General features: G+C 43.5%; 1 protein-coding gene and 1 long non-coding RNA gene across 4 annotated transcripts in view; one reads left to right on the top strand and one right to left on the bottom strand.

Moving 5' to 3' along the window:
- The window catches only part of Bap60 (Brahma-associated protein 60), a 215,740-nt gene extending 213,806 nt beyond the window's left edge, over nucleotides 1-1,934 (bottom strand). Inside the window, exon 1 of one of the 3 annotated variants that reach the window (XM_037429363.2) lies at nucleotides 1,566-1,934. The gene's annotated coding sequence lies outside the window, so the exon portion shown is untranslated. The remainder of the gene's footprint in view (nucleotides 1-1,565) is intronic. The other 2 variants (XM_037429362.2, XM_037429364.2) reach the window with 2 other exon arrangements.
- Nucleotides 1,935-3,191: 1,257 nt separating this feature from the next.
- Nucleotides 3,192-18,647, top strand: LOC142796184 (uncharacterized). The gene is made up of 2 exons (XR_012893602.1): nucleotides 3,192-4,840; nucleotides 18,463-18,647. It is a non-coding gene; the product is annotated as an uncharacterized LOC142796184 (long non-coding RNA).
- Nucleotides 18,648-19,866: the final 1,219 nt, after the last annotated feature.

Below are 19,866 nucleotides of genomic sequence, written 5' to 3' on the forward strand. Positions count from 1 at the left end.
GTCTATCCACCTATCGCAAAATGCTGTCTTCCGCTGAGACTGTTGCACACTGCTATAGTTTTGCGCATATTAACTTTCAGACCTACTTTTCTGCTTTCCGTGACGAGTTCAGTAATCATGAGCTGCAATTCAACCCCCGAGTTACTTATCACGGGAACATCATCAGCGAATTACAGGTTACTAAGATACTCTCCACTAATTTTTATTTCTAACTCTTTCGAATTTAGGGTCCTGAAAACCTCCAGTAAATATGCGGTGAATAGCACTGAAGAGATTGTGTCTCCCTGCCTATTGCTTTCTTTATGGAGAACTATAGTGGCTGTGGATCCACTTTAGATTTCTTTCAGTATTTTTTATGTAGGGTTCTTCGATTCCCTGATTTTGTAGTGCCTGCATTACTGCTGATGTCTCTACTGAGTCAAGCGCCTTTTCATAATCTATGAAGGCTATGTACAAGGGTTGGTTGTATTCCACGCATTTCTTTATTACCTGATTGATAAAATGAATATGGTCTATTGTGGAATACCTCGTACGAAATCCTGCTTGGTCCATTGGTTGATTGAACTGAAATGTTGCGCTAATTCTACCAGCTATTATTTTTGTATATAGCGTGTAGAGAACAAACATAAAGCTGATCCGCCTGTAATTATTCAAGTCCCTGACGTCTCCTTTCTTATGGATCAAGATAATATTGGCATCCTTTCAAGATTCTGGTATCCTTCCCATGAAGAGGCACTTCGTATATAAAGTGGGCAGTTTTTGTAACACTATTCCTTTGAAGTCTTTCAGCAGGTCTGTTACCTCATCCTCACCAGCAGCTTTGCCTATTCGCATTCCTTTTTGGGCGTTCCTTACTTCCCCAGTCGTTACTGGTAGGATGTCGAATTCCTCTAAACTATTATTGTTTCTCACAATATCATCCTCGATGTTTTGGCATCTCTACAGCTCTCTGTAGAACTCCTTCACCCCCTCGACTATTTTATCCAGATTGGTTATGACAATGCCTTCCTTGTTCCTCGATGCATACATTCGATTTTTGCCTATGCACAAGTTTGCCTTGGTAGCTTCTAGGCTTCTGCCACTTTTTACAGCCTGCTCAATTCTCTCTATGTTAAACCTTCCGATGTCGGCTACCTTACGCCTATTGATTAACTTCAAAAGCTCGACTAGCTCCATTTTGTCGATTGCATTTGAGGCTTTCATGGTTTGTCGTCTCTTATTATAATTTTTCGCCTCAGGAGATAGTTTTCCGGTGTTCTGTACAATGACTGTACCTCCGACTTCCATTGCATTCTCTTTGATGATGGTAGTATGATTATCGTTCATCGTGTCAACGCTAACGTCGGTTACCTCGTCTAGTGCCTCACATCTATTCTGAAGCGAAACTTCTGTTTTTGTTTCACGAAATGTTTTTTTGCGCCTCAGTCATCTGCACCACATATAAGCTAGATCCAGCGTGAACTCAATCGTAAGATCGTCCACGCCACCTTCCAACAACTAAACATCAGCAGGGTAACCGCACCATGTTCGATTTAAATCGCTTATCTTCGCGCATATAGGCCTACCACTGAAATTGTCAGTGCGTTCCCTCCTCTTGTGCCATCGCGCGATGATGTCTGCTCACCTTGACGCGAAACGCTTGTGAATGGCCTGGGCGTTCTTCTCAAGTTCTCTTGCGTACCACAAATCCTTACTTATCGCACTTCACGCAAAGCTTGTCCAGAAAACACAGATTAAGCAAGCGGCCGCCGCTGCTGCGACCTATGCTCACACAACGCCTCCTCTAGAAGATGCCTGGCACATGAGAAGAAAAACGGCTGCCACACGCTTCCCCTCCTTTATTTTACAATGTTCTCGGTCGCTAGCAACACCTGTGGCGGACGGTGCAACAACGCAACACTTTGCATAGCCTCCGAAATAGCGGTGTACAGTTGCAGGTCTCGAACAACTCTCGGCTGACGCACCCCGCAGATGAAAAACGCTTAGCTGGGTACCGCCTGCTGCCGTGATAATGGATGAATAGATATAGCTGTACCCTTTAGATTGGGCGGTGGCTAGCGCCACTAAGCCGTAATACCTAATGAATCAAAAAATATAATTATTTTTTTTCCTTAAAAAGTGAGTTTGAGGATTCGTACTTTGCAGTGAAGAGTTTAATTTTCACTCGTGCCTTGACTTTAGCCACCAATCAGATAACCTCCTACTAGTTAAGTCTACCCGCTTAAAGTTTATTTTGCCCTCCCGGTCCCTAAACCCCAGTGCTTTGAAAAACTCTGCGCCATCATCCTGAACTACAGAGTGAAGCCCTTTACAGAACATTATCAAGTGTTCGGCAGTTTCTTCTTCCTCTCCACACGCACCGCATACTATGTCTACCCCTTCGTTTTTTTTTTTTTTTTAATTGATATGATATATAAGAAGATATATCTACCCCTTCGTATTTGGCCCGATATGTCTTGGTTCGCAGTACTCCCGTCCTGGCCTCAAACAGTAGAGAACTACCCCGAGTATTATCATAGATCCTTTCCTTGGCAATTTACTGCTTAAAAGTTCGATAGATCTCTAGTGCGGAAATGGATAGATGGATGGATGGATGTGGCTGTACCCTTTAGATCGGGCGGCGGCTAACGCCACCTAGCCGTAATACTTAGTGAACTAACCATTACATTTATCTTTTTTTCCTTTAAATAATGAAGTTGAGGATTCGTACTTCGCAGTGAAGGGTTTAATTTTCACTCGTGCCTTGACTTTAGCCACCAATCAGATAACCTCCTTCTAGTTAAGTCTACCCGCTTAAAGTCTATTTTGCCCTCGCTGTCCCTAAATCCCAGTGCTTTGAAAAACTCTGCGCCATCATCCTGAACTATAGGGTGAAGCCCTTTACAGAACATTATCAAGTGTTCGGCAGTTTCTTCTTCCTCTCCACACGCACTGCATATTGTGTCGACCCCTTCGTATTTGGCCCGATATGTCTTGGTTCGCAGTACTCCCATCCTGGCCTCAAACAGTAGAGAACTACCCCGAGTATTATCATAGATCCTTTCCTTGGCAATTTCCTGCTTAAAAGTTCGATAGATCTCTATTGCGGACTTCTTAATCATGCCCATTCTCCACATGTCAGTCTCCGTTTCCTTCACTTTTTTCTTAACCGATAGTTCTTTTTGGTTTGGCCACCTGCTGTTTTCTAAGTATTTGCCAGTCAACTTCCTGGTTCGCTTCCTCCATTTTGTATCGACATTCTTCATGTACAAGTAGCTGAAAACCTTCCTAGCCCAACGCTCTTCCCCCATTTCTCTCAATCGCTTCTCAAATTTTATCTGCTAGCTTCCCTGCCCTCAAATGATGTCCATCCCATATCACCTTGTACTCCCTGATTCGGTGTATTCCCGTGAGCCCCTAAAGCAAGCCTACCTATTCCACGTTGCTTAATTTCTGATTTTGCTTGAACTTCTGATCTCATGCACAAGACCGCATTGCTGAACGTCAGCCCAGGAACCATGACCCCTTTCCATATTCCTCTCACAACATCATACCTATTGTAATTCCACAGTGCCCTATTTTTCATGACTGCTGCATTCCTGTTACCTTTAGTCGTCACGTATATTTCGTGTTCCCTCAGATACTCGGTCCCATTGCTTATCCATACACCCAGATATTTGTATTTATCTGTCATCTCTAGCATGACCTCCTGTATTCTAAGCTCACTACCTTCGTTGTCATTGAAAATCATGACTGCTGATTTTTCCCTACTGAATCTAAAATCTAACCTATCTCCCTCATTACCGCAGATGTCCATCAATCTCTGCAAATCTTCCTTGTTGTTGGCCATTAGCACTATATCATCTGCGTACATTAATGCCGGTAGTGCCTGATCAATAAGTTTTTCTTGTTTGACTAAAGAGAGGTTGAAGCCAAGTCCACTTCCCTCTAATTTTGCCTCTAATCCTTGTAGGTACATCATGAATAATAAATAGTGTCAGTCGCGAGCGCCACTGCGCTGCGCTTGCTCAAAACTAAAGGCAGGCCAACTCCGCTGGGAGCGCGAGCCATTCCCCAGGCATTGTTTAGAGGAGGCGTTGGCTCACAGAACATCTCACAGAACACCTACGCTATATTGAGTGTACTAGAACAAGGGGAGTGCCCGGACCGAGCTCCGAAAAGTGAAGTCCAAAGAAATGAATGCGCATGTGGCACGCAGGCCTACGCAATGCTTGCGGTGCAAAGGGACCGGTCATGTACGGCGAGACTGCAGGGTGCCACGGTGTTCAATTTGTCGGCGATTTGGACATCGAGACGCTCAGTGCGTCCGGTCATATGCAGCAGTTACGAGCGCTGCAACGTGCGATGAGATCGAAGAGCACACAATGGATGCCGCTGAGGCGGAAGACGTGGCTAAGGGGACAGGAGACGCGGCTAGTTCTCTGGTTGAACGTGGGCCGGTTTCGCCTGAAGATTATGATACAGCGTCGGAACCCGAGGAGAAAGAAACGGCTAAGGCAGACACCAGCCAAGAGAATTCCACTGAAGACGCACAAAGCCAATTGGTGGACATGTCGATGCAAGCGGCGAGAGGACGCGACATGCCAGCGCACGGAATGACCTGCTGGATCAACACGAGCTCGGAGGTCAAGCGTTCGCTGGAGCAATCTGCGGGCACTGCTCACGAGAGCAAAGTTGAGGGACCGCCAGCGAAGGCGACACCGGGGCGGCGCTCGGGCCTCAGAGCGAGGTCCTATCTACCTGTGGACCGACCGGTTGGCACTCCAAGGGACCAGCAGCTAACTGATGCCGGACCACCGGATGGCCCCGAAGACGTCTAGCAGGGAGCTAGACGTACACAGTAAGCACCATGGTCCGGGCCTACCCCCTCCTTTTTTTTGCGAGTAACGATGGCTAGTCATTGGGCATTGAGCTTTGCAACCTTAAATGTCTGAGGTTTGGCCTCCAGGAAAAAGCAGGCTCAAGTGTATCCGCCTGTTAATTGACCAAGATATTGACGTGTTAGCCGTGCAGGAGACAAAAGTGGAAGGTGAGGAGGAGACCCGGAGCATGATGCTGCGGTTTACGTCTAAATATTATGCCATAGTTAGTCACGCAAATGGAACTTCGACCGGTTGTGTTCTTTTTATTAAAAAGATTCCGGGATTGATTGTTGAAAGTCACTTTTCTTGTGACTCTGGTAGAACAGTGACTTGTGATTTTAGTACTAGCGAAATTGAATGGCGCGTCATTTGTGTCTATGCGCCGAACGTGGAGGCAGACCGAGAAACTTTCTTTTCGTTAATTAAGCAACATTTACGGACACCAAAACAGCTTGTTTTATTGGGGGATTTCAATTGTGTATTGAGCGCGAAAGATAGAATTAATAACCGCCATGTGCGAGACAGAAGTGTTGAAGTGCTCTATGACTTGCTGAATGAATCTGACCTGGATGATGTTGCGGAGTGCCTCGAAGCAGGTCGCGAAGTTCGATTTACGCATTTTCAGGGAACCAGTCACGCACGTCTTGATAGGATATACATGGCAGGGGAGACGCTAGCTAAAAGCAATAGTTACACAGTCTTACCTGTCTCTTTCTCTGACCATTGTCTTGTACTATGCAACGTGGGACTTAAACAAAAAGAAAACAAATTTAGTTGGGATTTATGGAAGTTTAACGCTAAACTATTTCGGGATGCCATTTTTAATAATTTTGTGATTGAATGAATTAAGAACATTAAAGTGATCGGAGCCTGTAATGTTGGCGAGGAATGGGAGCTTTTGAAGCAAAGCGTTAAAATGAAAGCCATATCGAGATCTAGTACTCTAAAATATATCAAGAAAGAATGAAAGAAAATGAACTCAGAACAATGCTTAAGAAATTGATAGCATTAGAAAGCAAGGAGCCCGGTGCATATAAAGAAGATATTCGAACGGTGAAACGACAAATCGAGCTAGTAGAGCAGGAACGCTACAGAGGAGCCCTCATTCGAGCGAGAGCAGAGGCGTGGGCTATGGGGGAGACTCCCACCAAGCGCGCACTTGGTATCGAGAAATCACGAGCGCGTCGTAATCACATCGACGAAATAGAGGAAAATGGAATTCTGCTAAATACTAACAGCACTATCGCTGAAGCTTTCTTTCGGTATTACAAGGGTCTCTTCGCAGCCGCATTAGTAGATGTTACGAAGTTCAAGGACATTTTCTTGAGCCGGATGCCGCAATTATCCCTCGAAACGAAAGAAGCGTTAGAGAGGCCTATAACCGTTTCTGAAATTGAATATGCAATAGATAGTCTCACCGCTGGGAAGTCGCGGGGGCCTGACGGTCTCGGTGCGATGTGGTATAAAGCTTTTAAAACAGAAGTTTCACCAGTGTTACAAGCTGTGTTCAAGGAAGCCTACGCAATCAAAGAGTTACCACCTTCATTTGCCGAGACGCACACTATTCTAATACCTAAGACAGATGACAAAGCAAAATTAAAACTAGTTTCCTCATACAGGCTCATTTCGATAACCAACACTGACTACAAAATACTCATAAAAGTATTGGCAGGTAGATTGCAGTCCATAATCACTGGAATAGTTGGGCAGCACCAAACGTGTGTCATCAAGGGACGCTCAATATTGATGAACACACACACAATGCGATGTGTCCTTGAGAGTTGCGATGCTTTTAATTCTCATGTTGCGATCCTCCAGCTTGATTTAGAAAAGGCTTTTGACTGTGTTCCGCAAGATGTGTTATTCTCCATACTTGAACATGTCAATGTCGGATCAGTGATTACAGAGGGCATAGTTTTGGCGGATAAAAACTCTACTACACGACTAATTATTAACAAGATCCCGGGGTCTCCCATTAGGCTGGAACGTTCTGTACGCCAGGGATGTCCGGCAAGTCCACTCTTGTTTGCATTGTGCATAGAGAGCTTATGCTTGGCCATAATAGAAAACGAGACCATCCGTGGTTTCAGACTGCTTGACGCCGAGGTAAAGGTTTTGGCATACGCTGATGATGTAGCAGTGTGTTGCACCACCAAAGAGAGTGTACAAGAGACAGTTGCCGTTGTTAAAATTTTTGGAGAAAAACAGGAAGTCGGGTTAATTGGGGGAAGTGTCTGGGGTTGTGGCACGGTGACTGGACATCAACCCCAGATACCTATGCTAACGTTCACTGGTTTAATACTCCAGTAAATTATCTAGGCGTGCCTTTCCAGCACTACAAAGACACCAACGATTACTGGACTGAACAAATAAAAGAAACGCGCGAAAGGACAGCGCAGTGGAATGGCAACTGTCTCTCAATGTTCGCCAGAGCCACTGTATGCAACATATTTTTAATGAGCGAATTATGGTATGTGATGCAGGTTTTGTGTTGCTCACGGGTGCATGTGCAAAACCTGCATAGGATATTTGCTGTGTTTATATGGGGGTCTACTTGGGAAAAATGTAGTAGGACAAATCTGTTCCGAAGAGTAAAACAGGGGGACTAAGACTCTCGCATCTGTTCGTGCGACAACTAGTTAATGGTTTTATTTTCTTTCGAGATGTTCAACACCCCTTCTTAAGAACAGTATGTCAGTTACGCCTTTGTCGTGTTCTGCCTAACTTTGTGGTTAGCACCGCAAGCATGCCGGGAGCTACGCGAGGTTTCTTTAAGGAAGCTGCAGACAGTGTTCGGTTCTTGTCAGTTCGGTTTTCCAATGAATACCTTTCTTCGGTCGGGCGAAAGAAATTACATAAAGACATATGCGACATGATTTTTCCAGTTCCTATGTATAGGTTAATAAATAGCGGGGGAGAAGGCAATGGTGTTCTTAAGCGTGTTAAGAAAATGCAAATTCAGCGTAGTGCAAAAAGCTTTTTCTTTAAATTACACTCCGGAACACTGCCGGTTAAAACTTTTTTAGAAGATAGGGGATTTTATATGCCATGGGGTTCGCACTGTTTGATCTGCCGAAAGCCGGAGACAATAGATCACGTTTTTCTGCATTGTTGGGAAGGGGTATACTTCTGGGATGTTTTACAGAGAACTCTAAAAAAGGAACTTCCCTTACATTCACTGGGTATCAGGTTTTTAACAGTAGAAAAAGAGGAGGGACTGCCTTTCGATCTTATAATGCTGCTTGGCCTCCATTGTCTATGGCGGGCAAGAATGGCCGGTTACTACTGTGACCCTGACAGGCGTCCGGCCCGTATGCTTTTCCGCGAAAGCATTGCTCAGTACATTGATATACTCAAACAACAAGATTTTGTTCCGGAATGGCTCTCCAGGGTCGAACCCCTGGTGAACCTGAAGGAATTTTAGCAATGTAATCACTAATAGTTCCGCGGCTTTTTTGTCATCACTTCTGTTTGTATGTTACTGTTTACAGTGACTTATATTGATGTGTGTACCTTGTGCGAAACCGGTAATAAAGAAAAAAAAAACCGAAGTGGTCGAGGGGTCGAATGTTTGTTTTCCACTAAAAAGACCCAGGTTCAAATCCCAGATGTGGACGATAGATTTTTTTTCTTAATTTTTTTGGCAGCGTCTTCTGCACCGCGCGGCGCAGCAGCCAGTCCCACACACACGGAGGAAGAACCTTTCCTTCCTCCGTGCCCACACAGAAGTGGCTCCTGCGCCGCACGAAAGTGACGTCACTTTAAAACTTATCACCTAAAGCTAGTTAAATGTGTAAACTATTTGTGTGTAAAGCATTTACACCTACAAAAATTTTACTAAACAAGTGTTTAACAAGTCAATTAGCTTAGTTTTGTTTATGACCTTCTGCACTTCTGACCTGCCCAGCTGGCGGCGGTCTACGGAGCTGCCTGCACCGGCTCTGATGCCGAACTTCGCCGCATAGGGGCGCTCGAGTTACCCTAGCTGTAGACTTTAAGCGGGTAGACTTAAATAGAAGGAGGTTATGTGATTGGTGGCTAAAGTCAAAGCACGAGTGAAAATTTAACTCTTCACTGCAAAGTACGAATCCTCAAACTCACTTTTTAAGGAAAAAAAATATAGTTTTTGGTTCAGTAAGTATTACGGCTTGGTGGCGCTAGCCACCACCCGATCTAAAGGGTACAGCTATATCCATCCATCCATGTACATAAAAAAAAGTACATAAAAAAGATAGAAAGGCAGCTGCGAAATTTTGGAACCATCTAAACTCCCTAAGAATTGAGACGAGCCTAGAGCAGAGTTTTATAACTACAGCCCAAGGTGCTAGGCTAAAAGAAGACGAAGCTATTGAATATATAAGAACAAGGGTGACAGAAAAATTTCAACAAAGAAGTACTTTATGCACCACAGTAGACAAAGACGAATCAAGTGATGCAATGGCTTCATTTTCACAACGAGAGTGGGAAAGGGCTGAGAAAAGGGTTCCTAGTAGTACATCAACAGGCCCAGATGGCATTCCAATTATGCTGATAAAGACATTAGGTCCGAAGTCTAAACAGACTTTGAGAGAGGCAGTGAGCAGAACAATAATCGATGGTGAAGTTCCCGATGGATGGAAACCTAGCAGGATGAGAATGATCTATAAAGAAAAGGGGGACAAAGATAACACAAACAACTACCGTCCTATAACAGTGACATCAGTGGTCTACAGGCTGGCGATGCAGATTACAAAGGAAAGACTCCAGGCATGGATAGAGAATGAGGGGTGCTGGAGGAACTGCAGAATGGGTTTCGGAAACACAGGAGGTTGGAAGACAATCTGTTCTCACTGACGCAGTGCGTCGAAATAGCAGAAAAGGAACACAGGCCCCTGTGGCTAGCATTTTTGGATATCAAGGGAGCGTACGATAGCGTGGTTCAAGAGGAATTGTGGGGAATACTGGACACACTAGGCGTGGAACATGTAGTCACTAATCTTTTAAAGGATATTTATAAAGGTAACAAGGTAGCTATAAAGTGGGAAAAACAGGTATCCAAGCCTGCAGAGGTAAAACGGGGGCTTAGGCAGGGGTGTCCCCTGTCACCCTTATTATTCATAATGTACCTACAAGGATTAGAGGCCAAATTAGAGGGAAGTGGACTGGGTTTCAACCTCTCTTTAGTCAAACAAGGAAAACTTAATGATCAGGCACTACCAGCATTAATGTACGCAGATGATATAGTGCTAATGGCCAACAACAAGGAAGATTTGCAGAGATTGATGGACATCTGCGGTAGTGAGGCAGATAGCTTAGATTTTAGATTCAGTAAGGAAAAATCAGCAGTCATGGTTTTCAATGACAACGAAGGTAGTGAGCTTAGAATACAGGAGGTCACGCTAGAGATTACAAGTAAATACAAATATCTGGGCGTATGGATAAGCAATGGGATCGAGTACCTAAGTGAAAACGGAATATACGTGATGACTAAAGGTAACAGGAATGCAGCAGTCATGAAAAATAGGGCACTGTGGAATTACAATAGGTATGATGTTGTGAGAGGAATATGGAAAGGGGTCATGCTTCCTGGGCTGACGTTCGGCAATGCGGTCTTGTGCATGAGATAGGAAGTTCAAGCAAGATTAGAAATTAAGCAACGTAGAATAGGTAGGCTTGCTTTAGGAGCTCACGGGAATAGACCAAATCAGGGAGTACAAGGTGATATGGGATGGACATCATTTGAGGGCAGGAAAGCTAGCAGCAAGATAAAACTTGAGAAGCGATTGAGAGAAATGGGGGAGGAGCGTTGGACTAGGAAGGTTTTCGGCTATTGTACATGAAGAAAGTCGGTACAAAATGGAGGAAGCGATCCAGTAAATTGACTGGTAAATACATGGAAAACAGCAGGCGGCCAAACCAAAAATAACTATCGGTTAAGAAGAAAGCTAAGGAAACGGAGACTGACATGTGGAGAATTGGCATGATTAAGAAGTCCACACTAGAGATCTATCAAACTTTTAAGGAGGAAATTGCCAAGGAAAGAATCTATGATAATACTCAGGGTAGTTCTCTACTGTTTGAGGCCAGGACGGGAGTACTGCGAACAAAGACATATCGGGCCAAATACGAAGGGGTAGACACAGTATGCAGTGCGTGTGGAGAGGAAGAAGAAACTGCTGAACACTTGATAATGTTCTGTAGAGGGCTTCACCTTATAGTTCAGGATGATGGCGCAGAGTTTTTCAAAGCACTGGGGTTTAGGGACCGGGAGGGCAAAATAGACTTTAAGCGGGTAGACTTAACTAGAAGGAGGTTATCTGATTGGTGGCTAAAGCAAGGCACGAGTGAAATTTAAACTCTTCACTCCAAAGTACGAATTCTCAAACTCACAGTTTAAAGGGAAAAAAATAAATCTAATTTTTGGTTCTTTAAGTATTAAGGCTTGGTGGCGCTAGCCACCGCCCGATCTAAAGGGTACAGCCATATCCATCCATCCATACATCCTGAGCGCCGGTGGATGCATAGAAATGCATGGGTGGCCGCCGGTTTGAGAAGAGTTTCATCACGGTTTGAGTAAATGTGACGGGTATCTTGAATTATTTTATTTTATGTGACTTTGAGAATCTTCTTTTGCATTTTACATGACATTTCAGAGCATTATTTTTCAAATGGAACCACAAATAAGATACAAAAACATGTATCATCGTGCAAAACAAGAAAGAACGATGACAGAGACAGGTTGTAAGAAGTGCTGGCCCTCCAAATGTTTATTTAACTCTTGATACCGGCTATGCGTGTATGCAATGGTAGACTTGTTGTCGCACACTCAGCTGGATTGAATTTACTGTGTGGACAAGAAAGTGCAAGGACTATGACATTTGACAGTGGCCACGGCATCCAGCGCACATGGAAAACAAGCCAATACAGACAATTTTGCGCATAAATACCTTCGTCTCAAATGGCAAATGTAGATCGCAGGTACATGAATAATCAATAAAAAACACTCTGCAACTGTTTTGAGACGAAACAGCAAACTACGCCCGAGAGAGCGCAGTTTTGTCTCCTCAAGAATTCTTGCTCCGTGTGTTGTGGTCATCGAAGCTCACATGCGCAAAGCACGTTCAAAGGACGGTATGTGTACGGCTATTGGCTACGCGAACAACAGGTGATGAGGCGCGTGTAACGATTTTACGAAGACGACGAGAAAGGTGATCACTCATGAATGATGATTGGGCCCTTGTGTGGATGAGCGCTGAAACAGGCATGCCCTCTACATCTACATCCATAAGCTTTTGTCGAGATGCCAGAGTTAACAGAGGATTTCCGAGTTGATCAGTCAAGGCAGCATCACCTTCCGGGTGGTGCTCTGGTCTGTTTTCCCGAGAAGGTACGGCGAGGGGGAGCGACGAGACATAAGCAACCGAGAAAGTCGTTGGGTCTGGGGAGACGGCGACGGGTCATAATGTGGTGTCGATGTTCGGGCATCAGTGTTCAGTGGATTGTCGTGCAAAGGGGAGGATGAAGTGTCGTCTGGACGGTATGGTGCACGAGGAGACGATGGCCGACGATAGCGACAATAGAGGGAAATGTGACCGGCGCCATTGCAGTTGAAGCATATCGACCCGTCATCTCGCGTGCGCCACTGGTTCGAATCATGGTACCTGGAATAAGTCATTTGGGGCTGTTAGTATGGAGCAGGGATGACGTAGAACGACTTTGGGCACATACAAGCTGGATGCCTGCATTCGCCATTTCTTCGCGCACGGCGGCCTGAATGAATGACACTGTCGGGCGGGCCCCCTCGCGAGAATTAGCCTGGCAGCAGATGGTGTTGCTGCCTCGATCTTACACCGCACGAGACGCAGGAAGTTTTTGTACAGGGCGGCGGCTGATTCTAGACGTCTTTGCTCGACGACGTGACAGCAGTGTTAGGGAGCTGAACAAATTGCTGCGTAACATGTCGGCTTTTTGCTTCTTTGAAACTTCAGCACTCCCTGATAATGTCGTAAATGATGGAGCAGTCTTTGTACACGAGCAAGTGAAGGGCGTCGTGAGCGATGCCTTCATTAATGTGGGTGACTTTGTTGGCTTCGGCCATTTGGCTATCAACTTGCCGGCACAAGGCTAAGACATCTTGTATGTAAACCATGTGCAGCTTCTTTGAGGTTTGGGCACGGCATGAGAGTTCTTTCTCTTGGCGTGCAATGGGCTTTCCAAAAAGGTGTTTAATTTTTTTGTTTACATACGTCTTTTCTGTTACGTACGTTTACATTCTCCTCGTGTGTGTCGAACCACACACTGGCCCTACCCCTGAGGTAGTACCTGACATTTGCAAGCATCAAAGTCGAATCCCAGTGATTGGTCTTGCTGCTGCACTCTTAGTTGGCCAGCCACTTCTCCACGTGACCGTTATCAGTCGCGCAGAAGGGACCTGGGTCTCGGAGGTGGGTCACGACAACGTGACTGGGTGCATTCGGCATAGCGGGGGCTGGATCAGCAGAATTGTCTACCGGCATGATGGACTGTCCAAGAATACGCCCGCTGCGAAGTTCCGTTGTGTGCTCCTGATGTGCCCAGCCCCTCCACCAAATATGTTACGGAGAGATGATAGAAAACGAGTGCATTTTCAATATTCACAGTAACAGTACTGCGGGCAAAAATAACCACGATGGCCAGGACAGGCACCACCTAGTCTTCTCACTTCTTCGGTTTCTAGGTAAGCAGCACATAACAATACTGTCAGTGTCGTGGTTTTGGGATATAAACCCCCCGCCCCTCAAAAAACGCAATTGAAGATTTCATAACTCCTGACGGTAAAGTGAAACAAAAGTCACTCATGGTGGAATGGCACAATGTTACTGCACAACATTGATGAGTATCTGATTGTGACTTGTAAGGGCCACACCTGGTGGATCCAAGGGACTAGTGGGATTAGTGGGCACCATTCTTTAAGATCACGCTCTGACAAGGCTGTATGCATGATACTCAGGTAGTAGTGCAGAGCCAAATGCATTCATATAGTGATAGTACACTGCACATTGCGGGCTTCAAGTCTAACACCAATAATGAGCTAGAAATCGCTCCACGTATATCAAATCTCAAGGGTTCTGCTAGCGTGGTGCATGCATTAGAACCGATTACAGCAGATGAAGGCGCACTGTGACCGGTAATTATCGGTCGTCATATGAGAATTTAACCATTCTTGAAATACCCTGCAATATCGCGAAGACTCCTTTTGGCTCAAAATGACAGGCGAAAATTCCCCGATAAAGCGAAAATTTCCTGCACGGAACATCACTGAGTGGCTGCGCCTGTGAGACATACTTCACCGTGTGTAAGCGCTTTGAAAGGTGGTTTCACTGCCGCATAGGTTCTTTATGCGGTTAAACCAACCATTTTGGGGATATTCGCAATGCCATGAAGCGACCTTTCAAGACTGAGTTAGGTTATAGTGCTTGCAACCCTGTTAATTTTAAACAGCGAAGTTCATTGGACATTTGTATTTATAGTGGGATCATATCATATCATCCATCTATATTAAAACACTTGTGGGCTCTTATCGCAATAAGAACAAAAATTTATTGAGAAAAGTGAGTTCATGTGTGTTACTAAAAAAAAGAAATCAAGCAATGCTTTATACCGCACGGCACGAGCAATGAGGTGGCACCTCGCTTCCAATTTTCTTTGTCCATTTGAATAGAACCACCATATGCATCATTTAAAAATTTGTTGTACTGTTCTTGGGTCATCGCTATTCTCAAAATGTATATTCTGAATTTTTATTGTTTTGGAAATTTTGGGTATACAGTGTTTTTATTTCGTAACTTGATAAGACAGATGCTTGGGCTAGTTGGTGATAGGGAATCAACATATTTGTACAGCGCAACTACGAGTAGTTACGACGTAACTACAGAAGAAGAGACAAGGACAGAAAGAGTGCTGACTTCAACTGAAATTTTATTAACGAAAATGCTGGAAATATATACTCATGACGGAACACCACCGCGCAATATATATTGCATAACAGCAAGACAATCATCATCTCATTATATGGTTACAACACCACAGCTCAGCACAAGTTCACCATCAATTGTGTCAAAGCCAGAAACTCGCTTTCTTTTCTAGTCAGAGCAAGCGAAGGCAGGCTGATACATCGATCACCCAGCATTTGCATTTCATTGGCCTCCATAATCTCTCGTGTTAGCTGCTGACGGTGTTTGGCTACAACAGTGCACTTTTCGAAGTGTTGGGGGGCCCTATTAATTTTACAAGCTTGTTATATGGGCCAAGTAAAAAACCTTTAAACACAAATATTTTACTGTGTACAACTTGCAATGTAGTCATATTTAAATCATACATTTAATAGAAACTTGCTTCCACTTTGCTTCAACCAAAAAAGCATAAGTCAGAAAAACTTGTGGAGCTTGCTCAGACTCTGACTCAATAAACTTTTTTGGGAGCCGTACTCACTATCACGAAAATTTGTTCAACCAGACTCGCTCGGACTCACTGTCTTTTTTGAGCACAATGCCAGTGCTTTTTAACACCGAAATTTCACGTAATCGATGCTCTTCTTGGCACCTTTTCATATGGTGCCTTCGAATACGAGTTACGAGTGCTCGTAAACCAGTAAGGTCATTTCTATTGAAAGAGATGACAGCGCAATATATATTTGTCACCAACTTCTTATAGTTGTCAATGGTAAGGGAAAGGTCAAGGCCTTCCACCATGTAATTCATGCCACTGATCAATAAATATTCAAATGGTATATAAAAGACACGGCTTTGAAATATGTGAGCATTGACGCGAGTATGAACGCTGATCTAGGTAAATAGTAATGCTGAAGAAGAGTAGATATGACCATAGCTTGGCAAATAAAAATTGAACTGAGATTCCCTCAAGAAATGTATCTTGCACTTTGGACTCGCTCGGACTCAGAATCGCCAAAATTTTCCAGAGACGGACTAGTTTGGACGCACACTCACAGAAATGTTAAACTGGACTCTCTCATTATGAGACTAGCGCCTCGATCCGAGTTAGAGTGAGTTGACTCTGAAGTGAGTTCGCTGATATCTACAAGGAAGAGACATTCCTGGTATAAGGGCAGAAAAGGACACTGTTTAGAGGCGAGGAAATTACACAAGCGCATGTGATATTCGTACAAGCCTAGTTCTTATTCGTTAAATTCTTAAGGTTATTGGATCATAATAAAAATGCTTGATTCTAAATGATTCAACCAAATTACTACTCTTTCAACCTCACATAACTATTTGCCCATCACTAAACTTTGCAGTTGCTTCTTCTGGCTGTTTTGGACAGGTGCGTGGAAGAAGTTGTGGCCGAAAATCACATGCATGTTTTCTGACAGGGCGAACTGTTGGAGGCCTATATTTTTCAATCAAATGTTAAATGGTAGAACTGAAGATTACCAAACACATACAAGCTGTCTTGTCAGGTTTCATGCATATTCGGAATTCGCTGTGAGCAGGGCTCGACATTTGTAATCAATTTCCAGAATTTCTAGTGCAATGAAGCTGTAATGTTCTGGTACAATTTTTTTAAAGGAACTGTCTACTGCACAGAACTTTTCGTCCATTGTGGTGAAAATGAGAAGATTTTTAATCTCATCAGCACCAATGAGCATGTTTTTGTACCATATAAAAGGAGTAATTTTGATGTTGAAAATCTACAAAGCAACTGCTGGCACCACTCAGCAGCGATGTGGTTCTGCACAGAAATGCTCGCAAGTAGGCTGATTTTGCTTAAAAACAAACATGTTTAACTTGAAATTGCATTTCAATCACTTGAGGCAACTTTAGACTGCACAAGAGAGTATTTTTGCTTGTTTTATCACGCGTTCAAAGAGGCACCGTGGCACTGTCGGCGAGACGGTCGCGTGCTTGCCTACGCGGAGAAAAGCGAGTGCTGCGTGTGGCGCCTCTCTCAACAACAACAAAAAAAGTCTTCTGCAAGTATTGGCACAACTGACTTCAGTAAATTTTCAAACCTTGCCCGTGGGTTCAATGTCATCTAGTAATGTTGCGCGAGCCTTTGTGCTTAAAGTGCACAACAGTACTTACCAAAGTTCTACATTGGAGAACATTTTGCCATCACGTTTCACTTAATCATGTTGCCCATGCTGGCTCTCATCCCATATGCAACGCAGAACACCTAAACACAACTGCAAGACAGCGGGGACCTTCTGCTGTTTTGTGAAGGACATTTCATGTTTGCTTTAGTTGCATACACACTTGGCAGGAGTAAAACCACTACAGTTCGTTTCACAATGCTGGCGTACCAGTGTTGCTGGAACAAACTCTTCCCCTAAACTGTGGTGGTTTTTGAGGCTAACTAAACAAAGCTGGAGAAACTTCGGCATTACATTATCTGACAATTTCCATGCTTTGTACGACCAGTACGGTGTATGTAGTATTATTGGTGAAGGCCTTGCAAAAACTGCACACAGTTTCAGTTTTAGACTTTCACACCATTGTGATCAGGTCCACCAGCCATCGTTCTGGGCGTTCATCACTCCGATGGAAGAAGACTGAACGCAGAATAAAAAAAAATTCTCAGGATTTCTACACACTTGCCACAGAAGCCGTTGGAATGTTGAACACTTCAGACGTATGCTTTTTATTGGGATACAAAACAGCAAAGCAGTAAAGGACTATCATAGTCACTTGAAAGTGAAAGACTTACTTGGGGTGCTGCCTTGCATTCTGGTCTTCATAGCTTGCATTTGAATGACTGAATTACTTATGAGCCCAGACTTGGAGAGGACACTGCACTTGTTTGCGCTTGTTTCATCATGAACCTTTACCAACACGCCCAACTGGCAGTCATCCTACATACTTATCAGCACTAAATAAAGCTAGAATAGATTTATCGTCATTGTACCCTACCCACCAGAAGCTTCAGATGGTCTCGTCTAGCCTCTCGATGCCCATAAGGTGTGTGAAAAATGATGCAAACAGAGTTTTTATTTCACTTGTGTATTTATTGCTTATTTGTAAATAATAATATCACCAATGTTCATTTTAATGAGTTTGGTACAATAAGGACATAATAGTAACACACTGTCAATACAAAATAATTGTACTCTCTTTTTTTTTCTTGCAAATGGTGCTTTCATTCCTTATTGAGCCATCTTTGCTGCTTCTCAGTGCACAAGCTCCGCCATCCATTGCCACGCACCCCCCCAAGGCAGTCCTACATGCCCATGATGCATAGAAAAATGTGAGCCATGTTAACTCAATACTGTGTGCCCACAGTTGACATGCATCTCCATGTGCAGTACCCTATAGGTGTGCTGCTTGCTGAAAATATATCTGGTAAGCTTAGTGATCAAAATCTGTCATCGACAATGCACTTCTCATAGTGTTGTATGCATTATGTCTTGGGGTCTTCTTTATTGTGCTGCTAGTGTGCTTCTCTGTGTGTTCAATTTCCTGCCTTCTTTTTGACTTGTACTATAGTTCTGATACATCTAGGATTGCTGACTGTTTCTATTTCCTCATATTTCCTTGCAAAGTTCTGAGAAACTAGAATAAAAATTGACTTGAAAGCAGGTCGCAGAACTCGGTACTTAAAAAGACTTTGGTATCTTTCCTACTTGCAGGCTGGCCACCAAAAACAGTGTGAACCTCGGTGCTAAGGGCTTGTATGCCACTGGGTTGTAGTGCCACCAACAGCGAGAAGATTGCGTCGTGATGGAATGAGAGAATGCGCGTGATCGCGTGCGATGCAGCAGCAATACTGGCGCGAGGGGGACAGAAAATAAAGAAAACATTGGTTGTGTGAAAACCTGCCGAGTCTTTTTCTCACATGTGCTACACAAGGTATACTATCGTTCTCCTCATTGTGGACATGTACTGTGATAGGGACAGCAGCTGCCTTTGTGTAGCATTTCTGAATGCTTTGTTGTTGTTACTAACACAAAGCTGTCACATAAATCAACCCTTTACTTCACTAAATTTATAAATGAACTGTAACAATTACAAGAGCAAGCCTGAAAATGTTGATACTTCATGTTACTTTGCCTGAAAAATGTTAGTTTTTGAAGCATGAAGATGGTTTTGTTTAATCCCAAACAAGCGAACTCCACTTTTTAAAGGAGTGCCCACCCCTGAAATCCGACTAAGTTGGCATAAAAGGACTAAAGCATCGGCTTTCAGTGCTTGCAAGGAATGCTGCGTGAATGTCAACCGTTTGACACGCTATGTACACAATTGTGTACACCACTTGATTTTCCTATTTGTATTTGTAAGGGCTAAGAAACATCAAAATATATTGACTTTCTAATCTCTTCATTTACCTTCGTTTTGCAGCATACAGTTGCATATTTATTTTTATTTTATTTACTCTCAAAATCCTTACGGCATTAATAGAGGGTACTGGTTACAAAGTAGACAAGGAAAATGCAGCATAAAAAGTTATTCAACAAACAATAAACTCATCATTATACAATGTTAGCTGTGTAAGGACAAACACAATACATAATTCAGCCTGTAAATACAGAATATTAGTTAGTCTATTTTGGATAATTACAGAATACTGAGTAAAGTTTATTGGAAAACAATTACTCATAGTGACATGTCTTCAGGTAGTTGGTTTCAATTTACCAATGTACAAGATGAAAACACTGGGAGTTGCATAATGCGATGCCAACCTTATGACGAGGTCACTGCAATGGGATATGTACTGAGGATTCAGGATTAGTGTGTCATGCAGGGTGGTATGACAAAATAATGCGTGAAATGAAGCCAAATAGGATATTTTCCAAGGGGGTGCAAAAGAAGCAAGGCTTCGGCTGGATTTCATTGAAGTTATACCAGCAATGCAATTACAGTGAGAAGGTTTCAAGCGGATGGAGTTATTCTGTACAAACAAGTGAATCAAGTTGTCATGGCAAGTGTCTCGCACAGAAGAGGCATATTCAAGTTTGGGACATAATAATGTTTCATATAGGAGTAGTTTTAGTGTATATCATGGTTTTGAGAAGTTGCAATGTATGTAGTCTAAC

Source organism: Rhipicephalus microplus, chromosome 1 (assembly GCF_043290135.1).
Source record: "Rhipicephalus microplus isolate Deutch F79 chromosome 1, USDA_Rmic, whole genome shotgun sequence".
Taxonomy (NCBI): Eukaryota; Metazoa; Arthropoda; class Arachnida; order Ixodida; family Ixodidae; genus Rhipicephalus; species Rhipicephalus microplus.